Source organism: Petaurus breviceps, unplaced genomic scaffold, assembly GCF_028583685.1.
Source record: "Petaurus breviceps papuanus isolate PSGF00001 unplaced genomic scaffold, PetGlider_PUasm1.0 178, whole genome shotgun sequence".
NCBI classification, from domain to species: Eukaryota; Metazoa; Chordata; class Mammalia; order Diprotodontia; family Petauridae; genus Petaurus; species Petaurus breviceps.
In genome coordinates this window covers 26,456,959-26,478,598 of record NW_027185777.1, presented here as the reverse complement: position 1 = coordinate 26,478,598, position 21,640 = coordinate 26,456,959, and the positions used below count along the sequence as shown (strand labels likewise).

The window sequence follows — 21,640 nt, the reverse complement described above, 5'->3', positions numbered from 1 at the left end:
CCAGGACTCATAAAATTCACAAAAGCAGTTCTTACAGATAGATAGAGGTAGTTGTCATCCTACCTGGGGGCTACACTCACTTCCTTTAATGTAACCATTCATAATCTCTCACCTCTGTAATGTTGGCCAATTACATGATTTTTGTTCTGTTCTTTATTCTATGCTTATAAAAATGTATTGCGCCCTTAGTTTGGGTCTTTTGGACAGAGGCAGGGCCATTTGACCTATCCTTTATTATCAGACTGTATGCCCCTATTAATAAATGAGATCTTGCTTGGAAGATTGCCTCTATTTACCTTTTTGTTAATTCATTCAAAACATGTAACACATGAGATCTACAGTACCATAAATTCTGTACAGCAAATAAAATTCTTTAAAACTAAAACACTTTTTAACCTGAATTTTACCTTCCACTGTATCATATGGCTGACTGTTTGAGAATGTTGTACTATACACTATACTTCTGTAAATCTCCCTACCTTGACAGCCTCCAAAAAACAAGGAAGAGGTTCCTGGGATTTTAGTCATTGCTGTCAGAAGGGACCTAGACTGGTGAGTCTTTGATTTATTAACACCAAACAACTGCAGACATTCTGGCATGAAGTTTATTTAATACCTTTATTTTCTCACTAAGCTGCATCACTGACTTCAAACACTTGAACTTAGAGCTCAAAGGACTTGCACTGTGTTTTGGTGGCATAATTATAACACAGAACTTGAGTTTTAAAGGCAAACAATGAAAATATGCAATGAATGCCCTGGGAGCTTTTTACAATGATGATAAACAAGACTAGCCAAGCACCTTCCAGGATACCAGTCACTCAAACTTGGGCACATTGTGCTTGTCACTTGCTGCAAACAGCTATCAGTGTAATTGGTTGTCAACATAAAAGTGAAAATGAAGTTACTAATAAAATTATATGAATGCTTGAAGTCACAAAAGTAAAATGGATGAATGCTGAGGACTGACTGCATATACAAGGGAAATGGAAATATGTAAGTATCTATATAGCTCCCTTTTCATTGCCATAGCATTATGTGTAATTAACTGTGATATTTTTCTTGATTTATTTTACCTTCGTTTTAATCATCCTTTTCTTATTTCTAATTATGGTGACTTGGGCTAATTCTTTTTCTTTTTTTAACTTGAAGACACAATAAGAGAGGGAAAAGAAATATCTTATAAATTGAAATACTAAAACTTAAATACAAAATAAGAAAAGAAAAAAAAGCATTGCCATATACACAGCAGAACACAAGAGAGGATTCAAAATATACAGCAATAAATTTCCATTTCAAGAAAGCCTTATACAAGCAATACTACACATTGTATTCTGGACTGTCCATCTTTTTTTTGCTTCTTTGTGAGTTTTCTTTTGTTCTCTTCTGTGCACTTTTTACTTCATTCTTTTCCCCACCTTTCTCCTTGCCTTCCCCAAGAAGGTTACAATTAAGCTCAAACATACACACACACCTATACACACATACACACACATCTACCCATAGACACAAACATATACATACACATAGATATACCTACATACATTTACATACTCATACATATACTTAGATACATAGAATCATACTCATTTATAGACATATACATTCATATGCATCTATGTAAAACCATATTATACTTATTTGTCCCCTGTTTCTATGAAGGTGGATAACATCTCCCTTCACTAATTCCAAATCTCTCCATATTTTTCTAAGTCTATCAACTCATTATTTTTTACACCACAGTAGTATTTCAACCTTATACTGTCTAGTTATTTTAAATAGTCTAAAACAATATTGATTAATATGGCTGACGCATAGTATAGTTTCCCTATTTTTCTCTTTTGGGGCTAATTATTTAAAAAAAACAGATTTTCTCTGTTTTAAAATTTTAAAATTCAAGTTATTGGTCTTCAAAGGCAAGTCTTGGTTTTATCATTTCAGTTCAAATAATCTCAGCTACTAGCTTGGTCATTTCTCTTTTTCTGTATACTTTTTTTGTTGCTTTGTTCCTTTTACTTTAGTTCCTTTTGTTCTCTTAGCTTTTTTTTTTTCCTTTTGGAGGGCAGTTGGGGTTAAGTAACTTGCCCAAGGTTACACGGCTAGTTTTTTTTTATGTGGATGTTGTGTCTGAAGCTGGAACCGAACTCAGGTCCTCCTGACTCCAGGCCGGCGCTTTACTCACTGTGCCACCTAGTCGCCCTCTCTCTTAGCTTTTAAAAAAAAAAAATGAACTATAACCCCTAAATTTTTCTGTCTTGGTCATACAGAGATATAAAATTGAACCTAAATACTACTATAGCTGTATCTCAGAACTTTTGCTATGAGGCTTCTATATTGTTATTATCTATGATGTCATTGCTGTATTTAAAAAAATAATTTCCTTATCCTCCCAGGAGCTACTTAGTTATTGCCTTTTAGACATATTCATCATCTGCTATTTATTGTTTCATTTCTTCTTTGACTATAAACTTGATTGAAAGCTGATCTGTGCAAGGAGTATAAAAAACCTTCGACCTTCCTATATTTATCTGTATCTTCTTTATGACTTAGCATATGATTATCTTTATGTACATTCCATGTGAGCTTGGAAAAAAAAAGCATTCTTTGCTTTGTCATTGAGTTTTCCTTATTTATCTCTTAGCTGTTCAGTCATAATCCCCCAGATGGTCACTGGGCCCCTTTAGTTCTTTACACAAACATGTATACCAAATGACAGAGCTGGCTGGTGGCTCCTTGATACCATGTGGGATTGCTATGGTAACAGCTGTGTCAAGGTCTGACTCAGTAGATCACAGTGAAGTGACCTCTCTACTCTCAATGAAATTCCAATGTAAGCATACAGCTGTCTGCAAGTGCTATAGCACCACGTTCTTCGGGAATGTGTAATGGGTCAGAAGGATCCTGAGAAAGGCAGCTCCCTTTCCTGACTATCTTATCTGCACTAGCAGACTTGAGAGAAGCAAGGCAAAAGATTGGGGAACAAAGAGGTGTTGTGACAATGGGTTTAAGAGCCACTTCGAGACCAATAAAGACTCTTCAGCACTGGAGCTTCCTTACGATTAGGGGGAACCACACTTAGTCTTCTCCAAAATTCCTTCTATGTTGCTTCATGGTAGAATTCTCACATGTAATCCTGGACAAGTCCCTTATGATGAATTGCACAATGTTCTCTAATTCTTATCAAAGCTTTTGATCTGTGTACAGAGGTAGGTTGTACATGTCCTTCAATCAACTTCTCACCAGAGAATTCAGTCAGAAAGTAAACATGATTCTTTCCCAAACATCATTGGGTACAGGGAAATTATATATGCATGTACTGGAAACCCCACATGCTGAATCAAATGAGCCTTCTGCTTTATGTCAGACAATGAGACTGACTTTAGGTAATCCTAAGTGTGATAAGGCAGAGGTATCAGACTGGTTGCATGAGACCCACAAGACTCCCAAGTGAGGTCTAAAGTAGGTGAAAATGTAATTGGGAAGTGTGTAACAATAAATAAAATACCATAAAATATAGCTGATATCATATTTAAGACAAAGTCAATACGGGATTGGCATGGATCCTTATGTATGGCTTAGTGGCCCCTGCTTCAATTTGAATTTGCCACCTCTAGGGTAAGGTGTAGCATTCAACTTCCTCATCCCTGTCAAAACTAACTTCTTTTTTAGTAGATTGCTCTCACAATGTCAACCTGGGACAGGATGGATCTTGGCAGAGATTTTTTCCAATACTTTTTAGTACTATCACTACAGGTGAGGCGTATGTGTAAGGATGATGTTGAAACTTACTCATCCCACCCTACTTGAAATGAGTGATAAAACCCCCAATCAGTTAAAATACCTTAAATTAATTGTAAAAAGTCCTTAAAGCCATTGGATAAAGTAAATGGTGACAGAGAGGAATACTGTTCCAATAGACTGAGAAACTTTGTCTCACCTTCAGGAATCATCTATAAATTATCAAAGGAGTTAGGAAAGGATCATCTTGTGCTAAGCTTCTTCCTCAGAAAATCCTTTTATTCTTTAGGCATTGGAAAGTCACCAAAGTTAAACTTCTTTGATGCCAACTTCAGGGTGAAGAGTTCAACCTTTTTTTGATGCTCTCTGATCCCCAAAGTCTCTGTTTTCTTGCAAGCTCTCATACACGTGGCATGATTTATCAGAGTATGCTGGTATTAATCACCAGTTCACTTTCTGTTATAGACTGCCAGTACTTTGAATATTCTGGAATTGTTCCCAATCCACTCTGACACTCCAGAGATGTTTGCTGGGCTTGGACATACCAGGGCCATGGTGTCCACTTTCTTACTGAGGCCAGAATCTTCCCTAGGGAACTCCAAGCTCTCTCTAACATGACCCAAATATGGGTAGTCCTCATTCAGTCCACAGAGACCTAGCCCCTAAATAGTCTGTAGAGTCACATGCTACAGGTATCCTTCATCAAATGACATGGATATAATTGTCACCCAGGAGCTACTGTTTGGCAGAATGTGACACAACACCTCTTGAATCCACACTGTCACTGCTTCCTGAGGTCTGATGAGTACAAACAAGAAAGGTTGATGGGTCAGGGATTAGATTTTTTAGGAGCTGGGATGGCCCCCATCCCAGGCCTTGGCTCCATTTCCCAATGTCGGTCCCTTGAAATTCAGCTTTTGGCATGTCAATTTCACATTCCTCTCTCAAGTGCATTCAATACTCATATGTCCACAGTTGTAGCAAAATACAACTCAACCTCTTTTGCTATTCCCTGTTGTTTCTGTTCCCAAGGCAGCCTGTCTCAGACTGAATCAGATGCTGAATTTGAAAAGAAATTTGAGTAGTTGTCTGTTGGACACCAAGAACCTGGCTTGGACTGTGTCTGAGTTTGTAGGCTTGTCCTTTACTTAAGTTTCTGTGCTTATACTTGACTAATCCACCTACAAAGAATCCTGAGTGGCCACTTTAGTTGCCTCAACATAGTCTCCCTTTCCATATATTTTTGTTCTATCTTCTAAATCAATTGTATCATTTCTAAGTAACTGGAACAGAGAAGGGATAGGGGCAGGGGCAGATCATTCTCTGTGCTCATACCCTCACCAGTCATATAGTTCAACCTCTCCCTGAAAGGAATTCTTTGCTTGACAACCTCCAAAGTGAGAAACTTATAACCACTCAAGGCATCTCATTCCACTTTTGGACAGCTCTAATAGTTAGGAAGTTTCTTTTCTGACATCAAGCCTAAATATACCAATTTACAACTTCCATTTCGTGCTCCTGGCTGGCCTCTGGAGTCAAATAGAACACATTTAATCCCTCTTCTGCACAAGCCTTCAAATGCTTGAAGCTAACTATCATGTTCCCCCTTAGCTTTCTCTTCTCTAGTCTAAGCACCTCCAAATCCTTGAACTGATACTTATATAGTTTGGACTTAAGGTTCTTTTTTTTTTTTTTTAAAGCAATTGGGGTTAAGTAACTTGCTCAAGGTTACACGGCCAGTTATTTCTGGGTGTGGTGTTAAGTATCAGAGCCCAGATTCGATCCCAGGTCATCCCAACTCTGGGGCCAATGCTCTTACTCACTGAGCCACCTGGCCACCCCTGGACTGAAGGTTCTTTACCATTTTGGTTGCTATTTTCTGGAAATTCACCAGCTTATGAATGTTATTCTTTAATGGTGATGCACAGAACTAAATATAATACTCTAGCTGTGGTTTGACCACGATAAAGTCAATATGGACCATCTCCTTATTGCTAAGGAAAAAAAAACCCAATGACATATTTTTTTTAATGAAAATTTCATTTTCTTTTCAAATAGAGAACTTTTCCTCTTCTACCCATCTGTCCTCCTTGTCACCTCCTTCCACTCTTGCAATTAAGAAAGCAAGGAAAGAAAACCCCAGAAATAGGGGCAGCTAGGTGGCACAGTCAATAGAGCACCAACCCTGGGGTCAGAAGGACTTGAGTTCAAATCTGGCCTCAGACACTTGACACTTACTAGCCATATGACCTTGGGCAAATCACTTAACCCCAATTGCCCTGCCCTCCCCCCTCCAAAAAGAAAAAAGAAAAACCTAGAAACAAAAAACCTTGGTACAAATATAATAATGAGGCAGAACAAATACCCACATTGCCCATGTTAAAAAAAAAAAAAGAAAGCCACAATCTGCACTTTGAGTGCATCACTTCTCTAATAGAAGGTGAGCAGACTATTCCATTGTGAATCCTTCAGAATCATGATTGGTCACTATACTAAAAGTTGCCGAGTCTTTCAAAGTTCTTTGTCTTTACAATATTGTTGATGTTCTATAAATTGGCCTCCTGGTTCTGCTCACTTCACTCTGTATCAATTTCTATAACATTCTGGCTTTTCCAGAAACTATTCCTTTCATCATTTCTTAAAGCATGATTGTATTCCATCACACTTACATACCATAATCTGTTTAGTCATTCCCCAATTGATAAATACTCCCTCAATTTCTAATTTTTTGCTACCACATAAAAGCTACTAGAAATATTTTTGTATTATGGGCCTTTTCCCTCTTTCTTTGATCTCTTTAGCATTTTGGGCATGGCTCTAAATTGTTTTCCAGAAAGGCTGCACCAAAGTTCACTGTTCCATCAACAATGCATTAATTTACCTGTTTTCCCACATCTCTTCTAGCTCTGTGATTTTCCTTTTTTTTGTCAACTCTGACAATCTGAAAGTATAAGGTAGTTCCTAAGGGTTGTTCTAATTTTCATTTCCATAATAACTATTGATTTATATCATTTTCCTTATAAATTATGTGAAATAAATATACATTTTTCATGAGACCTTTATCAAAGAAACTTACAAAGATTTCCCCCTATTCAATTGCCTTTTTCTAATTTTATTTCATTGGTTTTGTTTGTGCAAAAATGTTTACATTTTATGTAATTACAATTGCCCATTTTATCTGCTGTCATCCTTTTTATCTTTTGGTTGGTCACAAACTCTTTCCCTATTCATTGATCTGACATTCGATTTCTTCCTTGCTCCTCTAATTTGTTTTTGATGTCATCCTTTATGTCTAAATCTCATACCCATTTGGAAATTATCTTGGTATATGATGTGAGATGTTGGTTTATGCCTGCTTTCAGTCATATGGCTTTCCAGTTTTCCTGACAGTTTTTATTGAATAGTGAGTTCTTGATCCAGTAGCTGGGACCTTTAGGTTTATCAAATCCTTAGTTATAGTGAAGCTAAACCTTTCTTAATGCAGCCCAAGTCTGCATTATTATTTTTGGCTGACCTATCATACTGCCAACTCATAGTGAATCTTTGACACATTAAAAACCTTAGCTCTCCCTTCCCCCCAGACCAGCTGCTGTTGAATTCATGCCTCCTCCATCCTATAGTTGTGAAGTTGATTTTTTGAACCCAAGTGTGAAACATTTATCCCTATTGAATTTAATCTTATTTGGTTTGGCTCAATGCTTTAACATGTTGAGATCTTTCTAAACACTTGAATCAGCCTATAGAGCTCTTTGAGTTTTACTGGTGCTGGAGCCACCCTGGTCACAACCCCAGTATATAGCAGTGCATCTAGCATTAGCAGGAAGTCAGAGGCTTTCTTTCCCACCTGTCAGAAAGTAGTTAGGAACCTCTCACCAGCATCATCAGAGTTCCCAGAAATATCTGTTATAGGAGGTTGATTAGAAGAACTCCTCATCAATTTGCAATATTTCTTCTGCCCTAATCAATTTGAAGAATGCAGAGTTTACTACAGGCATATGAAGAACATCTCCCATAGATGTAGACTTGGTCACTGACATGTTACTGATCAGATGTCAAAGATTTAGACTGTCTCTTGACGATTGGTTAGTTGAGGCACAGTAAGATGGACTTTTGTTGAAAGAACTGCTCCCTCTGCAATCTATAAAAGAAAGGTAAGAAATGGTTTCACCCTTCTTCTTTTCTCATGCTTTTATTTCCTGGACTTCCAGACTAGAGTGCAACAAGAGGGAGAAGGGATTTTTCTCTTTACCTCCCCCTATCTCCAGTCACAAGCATAAAATGATGATGAGTAGGAAAAACACATGGCAAGTTACCTCTGCTTGCCCAGGAAAGCCTAAGAGATGGGTGCCTAGTAATCTTCTGCCTCTCTATTTCCTTTTCTGAGTTCAAACTGGAATCTTAAAAATAGGCATTTTCTAGCCATGGAATTTATCTCAAGTGTAGCCTTGAGTTTGAGAGTTCCCAAGTTCTAATATTCCCAAGAGATTGAAAATTCTGAACATTTAACCATCAGTACCCAGAAGGAAAAGATTTACTTAAAAATTTGCTTCTTAGAAATGAAGAGGATCCTCCACAGATCATCACCTTATAGATGAAGGACTAAAGCCACATCATGATTAGGTCAGTAGATCTGGACTTTGTCAAACCTCAACTATATTGGTCTGAGTTGAAGAGGGAATATTTGTTCAACAATCCCACATAGTGTCAGTTTTCCAGGGCGAATCTCATCTAGTGAGTTTAATGGATCATATAGGTGCCTTATGTTTTCTTATATTGTCCATAGACTTCTGTGAATCCTTTACATCTTAGGCATTTTCTGGGATAGGTGCAATAAAAGCTATTCCAGCAGTGGCCAATAGGTAGCACAGCGAGTAAGAGCACCGGCCCCAGACTCGGAATGACCTGGGATCGAATCAGGGCTCTGATACTTAACACCTACCCAGAAACACCTGGCCATGTAACCTTGAGCAAGTTACTTAACCCCAATTGCTTAGGGGCAGCCAGGTGGTTCAGTGAGTAAGAGCACCGGCCCCAGAGTCGGGATGACCTGGGATCGAATCAGGACTCTGATACTTAGCACCACACCCAGAAATAACTGGCTATGTAACCTTGAGCAAGTTACTTAACCCCAATTGCTTAAAAAAAAAGCTATTCCACACTTGATACCAGCATTGTAGAAGTCTGTGGAAGAACAGGAGACCTGGTTATTCACATTTTGGAGCCATACTAAAGCTTCATTCAGATTTCCCTAAAGTTTTATTCCAGTGAGAACTCAAGTGTGATACAGGCATGCCTTTAAAAAAAAGTTTTGCTTTACTGTGCTTTGCAAATATTATTATTTACTTATTTTGACAAATTGAAAGCATGTGGCAACCCTGCATTGAGAGTAGCACTATTTTCCCAACAGCATATATTCATATCATGTTTGTCACATTTTGGTAATTCTTGCAATCTTTTTAATTGTTTCATTATTATTATATCTATTATGGGGATCTGTGATCAGTGATCTTTGATGTTACTATTGTAATTGTTTTGGGGCACCATGAACTGTGCCTATTTAAGATGCAGAACTTAATTGATAAATGTTGCATGTGTTCTGACTGCTCCACCAACTAGTCATTTCCCCATCTCTCTCCCTCTCCTCAGGCCTTTCTATTCCCTGAGACACAACAATATTGAAATTAGGTCAATTAATAGCCCTATAGGACCTGTAAGCGTCCCAGTGAAAAGAAGAGTCAATCAAGGCAAACTTCATCGTTGTCTTATTTTAAGACACAACAACATCCATCCCAACCTTCAGCAACTACCACCATGATCAGTCAGTAGCCATAAACATCAAGGTAAGACCATCCACCAGCAAAAAGATTATGATTTGTTGAAGGCTCAGAGGATGGCTAGCATTTTTTTTTTAGCAATAAAGTATTTTTAATTGAGGTAGGTATATTTTTTAGACATGATACTATTACACCCTTAGTAGACTACAATATAATATAAACATAACTTTTATATTCACTGGGAAACCAAAAAATGTGTGTGACTCAGTTTGTTCAGTGATATTCACTTTATTGCAGTGATCTAGAATGAAACCTGCAATGTCTCAGCCTGTACGGATGCCCCTCAGGTTAGTGAATCCATCAATAAATGTTCACTAAACACCTACTATGTGCTGGGCACTGTGCTAAGGGTTGGGGATACTGAGAATGGGTAGAAAACCAGTCCCTGCTCTCAAGGAGTTTATAATCTAGTAAAAACAACACACCAGGGAAGTTAAGGGAGGCGGGGGCATTTATCTAGCCTGGGGGGAATGCTGGAGAAATCCAAAGCAGTGTAATATGATGGGAGATGAAGAGATGGTTGACCTTGATGCCCTTCTTAAATGGAGGTTCTTGGAGGAACTCTTGGCCCTCCACCTTCTACCCTCCAATCAGAGAGAGGGAGGAGCTCCAGGGGCAGAAATTACTGGTGATTGTTAGTCCCAAGGTGATGGATCAAGAAGTTCCTGAGATATGACAGACAAATCCAGAGTATTCAGCCCACGCTGTTGAGCTCAGAGTGAGGGAGGTGGAGGGTAGGGATGGGAGGCAGGACCTGGTTACAAGTAACAATATATTGACTACTCAGCATCTGCAGACACTTAGATACTCTAACCAGAATGTTACTGCTTCAAAGTATGTACAATGTTAACAGCAAGGTCCCTGAGAAACTTTTCTTTATTTTTTTTTTTTGCTTTTTGGAGGACAATTGGGGTTAAGTGACTTGCCCAAGGTCACATGGCTAATAAGTGTGTCAAATGTCTGAGGCCGGGTTTGAATTGTCAAAAATTAGATGGACAATCCATCAGGTTAGTACATGAAAGTATCTTGGACAAGCCCTGCACATTGACAATGAATGAGTCCCAGAAGTGAATAGGAGGAAAGGAATAGTCTGAACTGCATTTGGGAAAATTCACTAAGATTCTAAAGTCAGAAAGAAAGGAGAAAATTGTGAGCGGCAAGGGGAGGGAAATTTATAGGTAGTTTTCCAGATAAAGGTCTCATATCTCAAATATATAAAGAACTTTGTCAAATCTATAAGGATGAGTCATTCTCCAATGGATAAATGGTCAATGGATATGAAATAGAAGTTTTCCAATGAAGACATCAAAACAATTTATAGTCATATAAAAATGCTCTAACTCATTATTGATTAGAGAAATTAAAAATTAAAACAACCTTGAGATATCACTTTATACCTATCAGATTGGCTAAAATGATAGAAGGTGAAGGTGACAAATGTTGTAGGGGATGTGGAAAAATTGGGATACGAATTCACTGTTGATGCAACTGTCAACTGATCCAACCATTTTGGAGAGTAATCTGGAATTGTGCAGAGAGTTACTCAACTGCCTATACCTTTTGACCTAGCAATAACATTACTAGGTCTATTTCCCAAGATGATTAGGGAAAAGGAAAAGAACCTATATGTTCTAAAATATTTATACCAGCTCTCTTTGTGGTAGTAAAAAACTGAAAATTGTGGGGATGCATGTCAATTGGGGAACGGCTAAACAAGTTGTGGTATATGATCATGATAACCTCTGTGCTGTAAGAAATGATGAGCTTGTTGATTTTAGAAAAACATGGAAAGACTTGCATGAAATAATGAAGAGTGAGAAGAGCAGAACCAAGAGAATGTTATATATAGTAACAGCAATATTGTTTTAAGAACAATTTTTAGTGACTAAGTCATTTCAACTATTATAAATGCCAAAATTAAGTACAAAGGACCTATGAAGGAAGATGTTATCTGCCTCCAGAGAAAGAACTGATAAATAGAAGCATGGGTAGTATGTCTTTACACACACACACACACACACACACACACACACACACACACACACACATTTGTATCTAATGGTTGCCATCTTTAGGGTAGTGAGAGGAAGTGGGGGAAAATACAAAAAGTCCACAGCAGAGAATAAAAGGATATGTAAAAGGAAGCATAGACAGCAGAGTAACTTTGAAAATGATGAGTAGTGCTTATTATATAGTTTTTTAAAAGTAAACAGTGTTAAATATAAATTCATAGTTTTATAGTGAATCCTCTTTTTATGTTGTGCTATGTACATGAAAATATTCTTTTTTTTTGTTTTATGTATTTAAATTCAAAATTAATAAAAATTTTTTTAAAAAGTAATTGTATGATAAGAAAAGACAGGTTGGTCTTATGGGAAAAAAATGAGGGACTGCAGGGGGTCATCCAGAATGCTTCATTGGTACCCTTAAATTGTCAGGAGAAATCCAGAAAAAACTCTAGGCCATTTATAAGATATTCCCTCTCCCCCTTTGGTGAATTTTTGGGAGGATATGAATAAAAGTTGGCATAGTAGCTATGGCAAGGGCAAAGAGAGTTATGCTTGAAGTTATAGAACCAGTGTCACCTTAAGTAAGTCAGTTAACTTTTCTGGGTCTCAATTTCTTCATCTATAAAATAAAGAGGTTAGGGGAAGCTAGGTGGCACAGTGAATACAGCACCTGCCTAGAATCAGGAGGACCTGAGTTCAGGTCCAGCCTCAGACACTTGACACACTAACTAGCCATGGGACTTTGGGCAGGTCACTTAACCCCAATTGCCTCAAAAAAAAAAAAGGAAAAATAAAATAAAATAAAGAGGTTAGACTAGATGACTTTTGGGGTCCCTTACTAATCCTAGATTCTATGGCCTTTAGAATAGACTTGTCATATATGATTTTCTATTATATTGATTTGAAATGTATGCCATATTCCTAAATTAGATGTAGGTTTTATGAGAACAGGAAGAGTATCTTACTTAAACAAAGTCTCTAGTTCCTTCTCAATAGAAACAATAAACTAATAAGGTGAAAATGTGGTTTTCTTTTTCTTTTCTATTTGGCTCAGTTGTTTGTTTTTTTTAAGTTCTTGGAAATGGCATTGGATTTCAGCCAGGCTGCTTACCTTGTCATCCTTAGACAGGTTGATATAAAATATCCTTGATTTATAATTCTTATATTACACCTTGACCCTGAGCACATCTTGATGTCTAATGCCTGGTTGGGTAGGCAATTAACTAATATGTCTTGATGACTTGTATAAATAAGCAATAAATCCCAATTGACATCTGTTCTATCAATTGGCCCTGAGACCATGTGTATTGCTCTTTCTGTTGACCATCTCCTTCAGAATTTAGTATGATTAAATTTTATTAGTCCTATTTTCTTTCCTCTTTCTACTTTCCCCCAATTGAAGACCTCAGAGCTAATACTGGAGCTAATACTCATAGCTAATTTGCCCTAAATCAGAAACAAAAGTTATTTGGGCAATAAAAAATTGTAATCTCTTCTTAACCACAGATTCTTTTCCTATTAATTAAGGAAAACAGCATCTCCCCTAGGTTACTTTTGTTTTCTTCCATTACATAATCAAAATCCCTTCCAAATTGGATCTCCTTTGACTGAGAAAACTCTTGCTGAACACATCACACCCCTCAGATGAATTTTTTGTTTAATTCTTAAAAACTGATGTTCATACAATCAAATTTGACCTTATTGAGTTACTTTTACTAACACAACTATAAATAAACATAAAAAACTCAGGTGGGTAGATAACCCAGTTTGACCTACAAGTAAATTTTCTGATAACATAGACAAAATTTTGGCTCAGCTTTAACCAAAAGCTTTTCTTTTTTTACAGGAAAAGAAGAGCATTGCTTATTAATCTGGTTCCAACTTCCTGAACTAAAATTTTGGGGCCCCACCCTTACTTTTCTGAGTCAGTTGCACCTCTGACCTTTACTTTTGTTTTTAAAGTGAAACAGCATGTTTTACAAGTACAAAACATACAGTTTTCAAAGTCCTGCCTTCCTTTCTCAATATGTTGAATGGCATGACATTAGAAATAAAGGTATAGAGGGTAATAAGGGAACTACTCAGGAATTATAAATTTACAGTAAAGATTATAGAAAATATCTAGAGGGGCAAATGTTAAAAAGACAGGAACAGATAATACAAGTTTTGGAAAAGTTAGTCTTTGCAAATCATACACACACATACATATGTACATATATGTGCCTTGAATATGCACATTAGAACTAACAAGAATAGATTAATAGTTAGACTGTGAGAAATTTAATCTGGCAGAGTAGATAGAGAACTGGTCCCTAAACCAATAAAACCTAGGTTCAAATCCTGACTCTGATGCATATTATCTGTGTGATTCTGTGCAGATCAATTGACCTCTTAACCTCAATATTAACCTCAATTTCTTTCTTCATTCCTGGTTTATTTTGTGATACTTCTAGTGAAGTCATGAAACATTTTAGCTGAAAATGATTTTCATATATTTTCCTCTTGGACTGAATTTTTATACAATAAAGCAAGTTAACTCAAGGAAGCTCAAGTAAGATTAGTGATATTATTTGGAAATGGAAATTGTGGTTTCATTTGGATGACTCAGAAGTTGTTTTGTTTTGCTTTTTAATTCTTAACCATACATGCTACTGTTGTGAAATTGAGGGCAAGAGAAAAGTAGGTGTTGAGATCTAGTATTAAATGAAGCACATAGAGTTAAAATGAGAGTTTTAGATGTTTGGCTAATATGGAAATATGTTTTGCGTGACTTCATCTGTAAAACTGATATTATATTGCTTGTCTTCTCAAGGGGTGAGGGAGGCAAGGGAGTGAGAGAATTTGGAACTCAAAGTGTAAAAAAATGAATGTAACAATTTTTTTTAGAGGGGGAAGGCAGGGCAATTGGGGTTAAGTGACTTGCCCAAGGTCACAGGGCTAGTGTTAAGTGTCTGAGTCCATATTTGAACTCAGGTTCTCCTGATTCCAGGGCTGGTGCTCTATTCACTGCTCCACCTAGCTACCCAATGTTATAAAATTTTAAAGTCTAACTGGGAAATATTTAACAAAAGAAAATTTTAAAATAATCAAAAAGGAATTGTGGATGTTACAATTGCAGACTAATATAATGTTTTAAAAAAGTGGTCAAGGGTACACATACCCTACAAGGATGTGGCCAGATAGCACAGTGGATAAAGTACTAGACCTGGAGTCAGGAAGACCTGATTTCAAATTCAGACTCAGACACTCATGAGCTGTGCTTGCCAAGCAAGTCCTCTCTGTGCCTCACTAGCCTCATCTGTAAAATGGGAATCATAGTAACAACTACCTCCCAGCACTGTTGTGAGGAGCAAATGAAATAATATTTATAAGACACTTTGCAAGCTTTAAAGTGCCACATAAGTCTTAGCTGTTGTTATTGTTGTTGTTATTATTGTTATTATCAATACTAATCTCAATTTGGTTAAATAGATCATTTACCCATTTGGAAATAAAATTTCTATATAAAGGTTAGTTGGTATAAAGCTATTTGTAGGTGTTCTGAACATAGCATAGCATGTCGGTCTTATGCCAATCCAATAACAGTCTGAAGAGGAGATGAAGTAAAATAAGAAAAGGTAAGGGTTTTAAGAGTTAAAGGGACATTTTTTTTGCCCATCTAGTCATCCTGGTTTAAGCTTGGCTGTCACCTCATCATCATATCCTCCCATAAGACTCTCAGAATGAAGGGTTCCATACCAAGAAGCAGATATAAAATCGTCCCATTCCTCAGTGGATTTAAATAAAACAAGATGTTGTTGTTTTTTGTCCTTAGTTTCTGAAGAGGACCAATGACATCACAGGGTGGTATCTTGACTCCTATGTGAATTGGATTTAAGTGAGGCAGAATTGCACAGAGTTGTCAGCCTCACTCTCTCTACCAGAGTCACAAAGTCTGGTGGTAAAACAAAAGTCAGGACAACTGGTGATGTCTGGGATTCAGTGGATGACCCTGGCATCTTTGATGTCTGATCAAACTTTAAGCACTCCACAGCACCTGCTTCAGCTGCCTTTGTGGTCATTGGAACAAGTTGTTCTCATCCACCCATTCCACTAGGGGAGGTCTTCATGTGTTTGTGATTGATACCTTGGTAACTTACTGCAGGGCTGGTGGCCCATCAGTTACCCTCAAACTGGCTTAGCCCATTTGCTAAGATGGTTTACTGGGATATGGTCACTTCACATGCTATAGCTTCTTGGGCCACAGGTGAGAGTTGAATGCCAGGTAGACACCAAAGGTTGATGACCAGCCCTGAAAAGGACTAAGCAAGCCCTCACACCAGAGGTGCTGGTCCTCCTTGAGCACCCATGCACACCAATAAAATAAAGTACAACTCAAAAAGGAGATACTGGAGAAAGACCAAACAGAATGGCCAGCACAATGATACACATCTTCTATAACCAATCCAGATCCCTTACCATGCCATCCACTCATCCATCATCCCTAATAAGAAGTAAATGCTACTGCTCTCCCATTTTGGAAGCTGTCTGCTAAGGTGAAGATATTGTTTTAAATTACATTTTTTTAAAGCAATTGGGGTTAAGTAACTTGCTCAAGGTTACACAGCCAGTTATTTCTGGGTGTGGTGTTGAGTATCTGAGCCCAGATTTGATCCAGGTCATCCTGACACTGGAGCCGGTGCTCTTACTCACTGTGCTACCTGGCCGCCCCTTAAATTACATTTTAAGAGTTTGTTCCTGTCTTTAATGTTTTCATAGACTGATTTACTGAGTTTAGCAATAAATATGTATGGGATGTCTTAAAAATGACTGCCATTGGGAACCCAGCTTATTAGAGGCACTATCAAGAATGAAGTGAGTTACTGTACTTAAATCAAGAAGACTTGTATTCATATCCTGCCTCAAACAACTTAAAAAGCAAAGTCTTTTAACCTCCCTGAGTTCACTTCCTCCTGTATAAAAATGGAGTTAAAAGAGAGCACTTACTTCATAGCCTTGTTGTGGGAATCAAATAAAATATTGCACAACATGATTTGCAAACCTTCAGTGTAAGCCTTTGATACTACATGATTGGGACCTGTCTCAGCCAGATTACGTGCGGCCAACACTGTGCAAAGAAAGGAACTATCAGATGTAACAAGTCTATTCACTGCTTTGTTGGGAGGTTGTGATTCTTAAATGTTAGCAACTTTAAAGCTGTATGTTCAGGAGAATTCAATCTTTGTAGGAAGTAGACTTGGTCAGGGAAAATGCCTTCACAAGTTGTTTCTTGAAGATGCAATTCTGTTAATAAAGGTCTTTTATTTTAAAAAGAATTAGGGTGGCTAGGTGGCACAGTGAATAGAGCACAGGCCCTGGAGTCAGGAGTACCTGAGTTCAAATCTGGCCTCAGACACTTAACACAAAAACTAGCCATGTTACCTTGGGCAAGTCACTTAACCCCAATTGCCTCCCTAAAGCAAAAAAAAAAAAAAGAGTTAAATGAGAAAATAGTAAGAAATTAAGAAAATATTGAAAAAAGGCATATAGCAAATACTGAATAAGACATATATAGCAAATACTGAATTGGGTACCTAGTATGTCATTGGCATTGTCACATGGCATTGTGCCAAGTCTCTGTGGTTGAGTCTGTATAATTACATGGCATGGTCACACACATCAGGTAGCTTCCTGTATTAGAGGGAGACAAGGCAAGATACACAAAACAATTAGAAAACATGACAAGGTAATATCTGATTTACATGCCAAATTGAAAATAATCATTTGCTAACATGTGGTTACAAACAATCAGTACTATGAACCAGGGCTAAATTCCTGTCAATTATAATGATGATAGCACAATTCTTGGAGGAGGCAGGACTTGAAAGGGATTCTGAAGAATTGTTAAAATTTTGATAGAGATAAAGGCAGAGGTGGGGAATAAATAGAGCCATGGCCAGGACCTCATTTATTAAATACTGTGCATAAGTACTGTACACTGTGCCAAGCATTATAGATAAAAAGAAAGGGAAAAACATGGTCTCAAAGCTCATGGTTCTCATCTAATGGGAGAGATAACATGCAAATATATGTATGTATCTATGCATGTATATATGTATGTATATAGGTGTATGTGTGTGCACACACACATACACACACACCACATACACACAAGATAGATAAGGTAAACAGAAGGTAACATCAGAGGGAGGGCACTAGCAGTTGGAGGGGACTTGGGAAGGCCTCTTGTGGGAGGTGAGATTTGAGCTGAATCTTAAAGGAAGCTGGGTCACAAGTGAGGAGGAAGAACATTCCTTTCATGTATGAGGAATACCCAGTAAAAAGGCACAGAGTCAGGAAATATCTTGTTCTAGAAACAGCAAGTATAGTTGAATCATAGACTATGTGAGAGAGAGTAAGGTATAAGAAGACTGGAAAGGTAGGAAGGGTGCAGGTTCTGATAGACTTTAAATAGCAAGCAGAGAATTTTATTTTTTTATTCTGGAGATAATAGAGAGCCCCTCATGCCTACTGAGTGTGAGGGAGGGGTATGTGTGACATGACCAGACCAGACTGTTAGGAAAATCCCCTTGATAACTAAGTAGAGAATGGATTGAAGTAGAGAGAAATTTTAGGCAGGGAGACAGATTAAGGGTATTGCAATAGTACAGGCTAGAGGTGATGAATTGGAGTGGTAGTTGTATGAAGTAAAAAAAAAAGGGGGGCAGTATATAAAAGAGATGCTCTGAAGGTAGAAAGGATAAGACTTAAAAACAAATTGTAAATGTAGAATGAGCGTGAGTAAGCAATTGAGATCGACACTGATTTTGTGAGACTACGTGACTGGGAGAATGATGGTGCCCTCAAAAGTAGTAGGAAAGCTGGGAAGAGGGAAAGGTTTGGGGGTTGGAGGAGCTATTGACTTCTGGTCTGGACATGTTGAGTTTCAAGGACTTATAGGACACTTATTTCAAGATGTGTAAAAGGCAGTTGGTGTTGCTAGACTGTTTAAGGGCTGGATATGTAGATATGGTAATCATCTTCATAGAGATGATAATTGAACTTACTGGAGCTTATGTGATCACTAAGCAAGATAGTATAGAGGGAGAAGAGAAGAGGGTCCAAGAAAGAACCTTGGGGAAAACCCAACGTTTATGAACATACCCTGGATGTAGATCCAACAAAAGAGACTGAGAAGAAGCAGTGATAGGTAGGAGGAAAACCAGGAGAGAGCAGTCATGAAAAATTAGAGAGGAAACAATATCTAAGAAAAAGGGGAAACAGACAATATAAAATATTACAGAGAGATTAAGAAAGGTGAAAACTAAGAAAAGACCATTAGACATGGCAATTAAAATATAAAATGATAACTCCAGAGAGAGCAGAATTCATTACATGATGAGGTTGGAAGTCAAATCATAGAGAAGTGAATGAGAGGAGAGGGGGAGAGGACGTGGAGTCACCTAATGTAGATGACTTTCTCAAGGAGTTTAGCAATAAAGATAGGAGAGAGTAGGATAGATAGAGGGTAGGAGCTATCAGAGATGAATAGATTAAATGAGTAGTTTTTGTTTGTTTTTTAGGAATGGGGAGACTTGGGTATGTTAATAGCTGACCAAGAAGCAGTCAATAGATGGAGATAGAAGATTTAAGAGATCATGAGGAGGAAAGAAGGGGACAATCAGCTGAACAAGATGGAAAGGGGATGGCACATTGAAAGGTTTTCTTTGGCAACAAAAAGAGCCAGCTCTTTATGTGAAAGAGGGGTCAAAGAGGAAATAGTTAGGGAAAAGTTCTAAGTGATGTGAAGTTAGAAGAAGAGAATAAGGAAGACTTGGTGAATGGTCTTAATTTTTTTCAGTTAAGTTTTAGGCAAGATATTTAGCTAAAACGGTGAACAGGAGAGGGGGCTCTGTAGAATTTGAAGATGTTACCCCTAAAGAGAGATAGGATTGCTCTGGAGACCCCCAAAATACCAACACGCTGGGTCCTGCTGAATGAATTCAACTCAAGTCTTCTCTCAGCCAAAGAAAAGTAAAGTTTATTAAAAGTTCACTTGTATTGGACACAAAGTAAGTCTGTGCTACGCCATCCCATGGTGCTCTCACTATTCTATGGTGCTCTCACAAACATGAAGATAGGAGATGGGGTATTATATATAGAATGTTGTGGGAGGAATCTAGGCGTGGTCTAGGAGAGGAGTTTGGGGAGGGTCTTCAGGAGGAGTTAATGAGGTGAATGAGTGATTAAGGGTGGGAAGTTGCTGGAGGCCACCTGGAGACCACAAACAATGGTGGGTTCAAGTTCAAGGGTGTATCAATATTTTGATCATACAAGGAAGTATAGTAACAAAGGGTGAGAAGTCTAGTGACTTGAGGCTTGGGCTCAGTCACAATGTAAGGCTTATTGCCTCATGCAAATGCCTCATCAAATGAGACAATTTAATCAAGAGTCCAAGGGAAGTTCCCAGAGCCTTTACCTCTAGGACTCAAGGAGAGCTCGAGGGGGCTCTCAGAGCCCATACCTCATCAGAATTGATGTTTGGCACAGTCATTGTGGTGAGTGGGATAGTGAATTAGAAGTTATATAAAACTTGCCTTGTTGCAGTGAGGGCCCAGTTAACTTTATGTAACACAAATTTGCAGTGGACCAGACAACATGGTCTTGTGATTTCTCTTAACTCCTTCCTGTCACATGTAAACAGGAGCAAAGAAGACAGATAGTTGGCAAAGGGTTGGCAAGACATGATTGGTGATGGGACAAGAAGGAAAGTCTAGAGGACAGTATAGAGTCGAGCTGATTTGTCAAGGAGTCAAAATAGGGAAGGGTGGGGCAGTATAATCAATACAGGAGGGATGGCCTGTGGAAAACATGAAAGGTAGAGAACTGTGTTGTGAAAAAGGAAGCCTACACCCTGAGGCACAGGCAATGGTTTCCTACTTCCCATCCTTCAGATGGAGATGAAGAGGAAGTAAGACAGAATGTGAGTGTGGTTGGGGAGGAATGATGGAAATACTATCCCTGAAGAGGAGTCCAAGGGCAGTAGGACCCTAGGGTGGGGGTGGGGGGTAGTTAAGGAATGCTAGCCCTGTTAGTGGTGCTTCTTGAAGCACAATCCGGAGGATTGCTGCAGGGAGGACCATATTGCCACCTCCACCCTAGGACAAAGTTCCAGTTACTACTTATAGCCCTGGGCAAGGTCATGGGCTTTGGAGGTTAGGAGCAACCTGACAAAGTCATGAATTTGGAGACTAAAATGAATCAAAGAAGAGTTACTTCTGATAATAGGGTAAATAAAGGACCTCTAAGAGTAATTGTTCTCTTAGGGATTATGAGGAAGTAACAAGATTAGGGGCAACATTGTATAATGAAAAAACATATGGGCCTTGAAAACAGGAGAGACCTGTATTTAAGCCTGGTCTTTGGTACTTAATAGTGATGGGATCTGGGGCTAGTCAGTTACTTAACCTTATCTGTTACTCAGTATAGTATCTTTCTGAAGTCTCAGTTTCCACCTCTGTAAAATGGGGACAATCTATAGACCTAATCTTAAAGCTGAAAATCTGGGGGGAATAGGGGTGTTCTTTGCATGGGGTCACAATGGATAAAAAAGTCCAGAGAGTCAGGAACAGAAGCAAGAGAGAAAAAAAAAGATGTGAACACAATTGATTTGGGCTCTTCCTTAAAATGGAGATTCAGAAATCTTGGCGTTTACTAGGTTAATTTCTTAAAGCTAACCCAGTTATTCTGGGCACACTCTTTTTAGATAATAGGTGAAATATATAGACCATATGTAAATATAAAGCATATAACCTCACATTTTGTGATTTGCACTACAGTTATCCCTTCCCCATCATGACTTTTCCCAGTCACAGTTTTGATATATTGTGGGTTGGCATAAAATTAAATGAGAATTTTGGGGAATTTTGCAGAAGCTGCAAATGTGACAGGAGAGGACCAGCAGATGACACAGAAAAAGTTTAAAAACTCAGAAATATGCAAAATATTTGTATAGTATTGTGTAATAGCAACATATTTATCTTTTAATACTATAATAATTCAGACTTCTTCTCTGGTATG

At 38.0% G+C, this 21,640-nt stretch overlaps 1 long non-coding RNA gene across 1 annotated transcript; it reads left to right on the top strand.

Annotated features, from left to right (window-relative positions):
- The first annotated feature begins 656 nt into the window (after positions 1–656).
- On the top strand, positions 657–14,019 carry LOC138159793 (uncharacterized). The gene is made up of 3 exons (XR_011167980.1): positions 657–996; positions 9,385–9,578; positions 13,428–14,019. It is a non-coding gene; the product is annotated as an uncharacterized lncRNA (long non-coding RNA).
- Positions 14,020–21,640: the final 7,621 nt, after the last annotated feature.